Here is a 3,983-nt window from a genome sequence, read left to right as displayed (position 1 = left end):
ATGTCCAGGGACCACTTTGTACAGGGACCACTTGATCAGGGACCACTTTGACCAGGGACCACTTTGACCAGGGACCACTTGACCAGGTACAACTTTGACCAAGGACCACTTAACCAGGAACCACTTTGTCCAGGGACCACTTGATCAGGGACCACTTTGACCAGGGACCTCTTTGTCCAGGGACCACTTGTCTAGGGACCATTTGACCAGGGCCCACTTTGACCAGGGCCCACTTGATCAGGAATCTCTTTGACCGGGGACCACTTGAATAAGGGTCATTTTGACCAGGAACCACTTGAATAAGGACCACTTTGACCAGGGACCACTTGACCAGGGACCACTTTGACCAGGGACCATTTTGACTAGGGACCACTTGAATAGAGACCACTTTGACCAGGGACCACTTTGACCAGGGACTACTTGACCAGGGACCACTTGACCAGGAACCACTTGAATAGGGACCACTTTGACCAGGGACCACTCTCCAACATTAGTACCAAAAGGGTTATGAAACAGTTGGTCAACTTTAGATTTGATTAGTTGGTCAACTTTGGATTCTGTTTGTTTATTTGGGGTACTGATTCGGAAAACTGCATTGGATAGACCACATCAGCTCGAACGTATGCCATCCAGTGGTCACCATCTGCTCACCCATAGTGAACCAATAATCTAGAGCTGATGTGGTAGTAGTAATATCTATTTCATGGGTAGTCAGCCATTCCCTTCTTGACATCCCCATTGCCTCGGTACTAGAAGATGATTTTGTGAGACCAGTCACTCTCGTTGCCATGTAGTTTGGAGGCAATGGTGTAGTAATGGTGAGGCCATGGACCATATTGTCATTCTTGGAGACCACTGGTAGTCCACGGGCCAAATGTTGGGAACCACTGTTCTCTCTCTTCACCTCCTCTCGTGCTATTGTTTTTGTCTAAAAATGTAATCCTTCACTAATTTACTTCTTAAAAGGAAAAATGAATAACTCCTCGTGTGATAAACTCTTTGCAAACTGATTTTTAAATATATATATATATATATATATATATATATATATGCAATTCAATATTTTTGTACAGAATTCATACATGATGCTTTTGTGAAGAAAATAGCATTTTGTGACAGCATTCCAGAATATTGTTTTCTGCAGAGAAAACTCTGTTTTCTTGACAAAACAATCATATATAAAATTTTTCTCGTAAGTCCTGAACTGTGAAGAAACTTGCCATCTAGGTAACTTTTTGTGATTTTTGACACTCGATAAAAAAAACATTTTTGACCATTTTTAAATACATGTTTTCCAAGAGTCTTAACATCTCTGCTTTAGTCATGGCAGTCAAAATGGCATCAAACTGAATTAATAGTGGGCTGTTGTAGGGTTTTTCGGGCAATTTGACCATGTTCTAGAGGCATTCTCTCCTGACGTTTCGCCTGCATCTATGGCAAGCATCCTCAGAGGTTGTGAGATCTCACAATCTCTGAGGTAGCTTGCCATAGATGCAGGTGAAACATCAGGAGAGAATGCCTCTAGAACAGCGTTTCTCAACCTCGGGGTCGGGACCTCTGGGGGGGTCATTAGGGGGTGTCAAAGGGGTCACCAAAGACCATCAGAAAACACAGTATTTTCTGTTGGTCATGGGGGTTTTGTTTGAAAAGTTTGGCCCAATTCGATTGTTGGTGGAGTTCCGGATGCTCTTTCATTGTAGCTGAACTATAAATCCCAGCAACTACAACTTCCAAATGTCAAGGTCTATTTTCCCCAAACTTCAGCAGTGTTCACATTTGGGTATATAGAGTATTTGTGCCAAGCTTGGTCCAGATCCATCATTGTTTGTGTCCACAGTGCTCTCTGGATGAAGGTGAACTATAACTCCAAAATTCGAGTTTTGGAGTTCCAGTATTTTCTGTTGGCCATGGGAGTTTTGTGTGCCGAGTTTGGTTCAATTTCATCGTTGGTTGAGTTCAGAATGCTCTTTGAATCCCAGCAAGTGCAACTCCCAAATGACAAAATCAACCCCCCTTCCAACCCCACCAGTATTCAAATTTGGGTTTATTGGGTATTTGTGCCAAATTTGGTCCATTGAATGAAAATACCTCCTGTGTATCAGATATTTACATGACAGTTCATAACAGTAGCAAAATCACAATTATAAACTAACAATGAAAATAATGTTGTGGTTGGGGGTCACCACAACATGAGGAACTGTATTAAGGGGTCACGACATTTGGAAGGTTGAGAAACACTGCTCTAGAACATGGCCATATAGCCCGAAAAACCCTACAACAACCCAGTGATTCCAGCATGAAAGCCTTCAACAATACATTGGATTAATAGTGTAGATACACTCTATTGTAAGTGGGTTTGACAATAGGATTTGGTCTACATGTACCTTCATTCAGATGCTTGTTGATGCACCCTCAATGGAACTAACATAGCTGGGCCTGGGAGTAGCATTTTGGTGTATATGTACTTTTGATTAAGGTTTTGTAAGAACTTCATATCTAATTGTATTGAAATGCAGGAAGTCTACTTAATTCTGGGTTTAGGTTATGGGTCCAGGTGTACTAGGTTGGAATGTGTTGATGAACCCTCATCTCATAAATGCACAAAACTCAATGCTAGTCCTAATCCTATGGTTTCAGACTCCTCTGAAGTCCTGCCAAGATGTCCAACGAGGGAAACCAGTGCTATGCCTGCTGCCCTGCTTCCACGGTGACCATCCAGCCACCTCCCTTCGTCCTGACCATCCCAGGACCTGCCCTCTACTGCCCCGACCAACCATTGGCTATTGAGCAGCACAACCCCTGTGCTGTTGCTGGCAGCGGAGGAGCCAGACCTGCTCTGCATGCTAATGGTGGCTCCAATTTCTCCAGCTTCTACTCCCGGGTTGTGCCAAGTAGCATATACAACTATACCTACCGCTCATAGGAAATGGTGGAGATGGAGAATGAAGCAAGAAGCCACACCTAGGTCCATAACTGGCATTTGTTGGTCAAGCAATGTTCAACACCTCTAGACTTCCAATTGTAATGCATGCTTTGCTTCCTCATTGTTCATTTTCATCTTTATGTCTTCTTCTATGCGTATGTTGATGATATATCTAGGTATCTCTACCTGAATCTAGATGTGTACAGGCATCTCCCTAACTCAACTGCTGTTCATTCTTGGCTGTGAGGAAGAGGTTGAAATAAGCCTGCTGAGTTATCCAACTTGTCCAAGATCTTTAATTGTGACAACCCAAAATAGGAAAGCTCTTCTTGTTTCTGAAGGCCACCTTGTTTGTTGAACCTCAATGAATGTGTTCCTTCTTGTTTTTGTTCCTATTAAAACCATAACTAAAGTTGCATCTTCACACCATGGCTGCTCTTCTTCTTTGCATTACTAGAAGATTAATAGGTCCATCATGATGGAGGTGGGAAGGGGACAAAGAATGTGTCCAACTTGTTCAATCTGGTCTGCATTGACTGACAACATCTGTGAAAGTTTCAGACAGGATCTTCCCTAGCCATAGAATCATAGAGCTGGAAGAGTCGTACAGTCCAACCTTGGGTTTCCTTGTGGGAAACTCATCATGGAAGACCATTTTACTTGTCCAACGAGGGATCACCTAAGTGAAGTGAAGTGAAGTGAACAGTCCAACCATCTTCCATACATGTCAACCCTGGAGATGGAACTGCAAGGCAGGGGTTCACCATGAGGCATTACCTTTCCTTGAAATATTGTGTGGGAATACTTGGATTGGGTCCTCTCCCAGTCATGGAAACCCACTGGGTGACCTTGGGTAAGTCATATAGTCCCATAAATCCTGTAGGAGGTTCACCTTAGAGTTGCCAGACCTTAGAACTGAATAATCACACAACAAGAATAACAACATTCCTATGTAACTACACACAATTTCCCGAGGAATCAATCCATTGGTGGGTTGGTTAATTAACTGTATTGAATGCAAGGTTGGCTTCAATCCAAACAACTCTTATTAATTTTGGAA

Source organism: Anolis sagrei, chromosome 12 (genome assembly GCF_037176765.1).
Source record: "Anolis sagrei isolate rAnoSag1 chromosome 12, rAnoSag1.mat, whole genome shotgun sequence".
NCBI lineage: Eukaryota > Metazoa > Chordata > Lepidosauria > Squamata > Dactyloidae > Anolis > Anolis sagrei.
The sequence above is the reverse complement of the archived record's forward strand: the minus strand, read 5'-3'. Positions refer to the sequence as shown.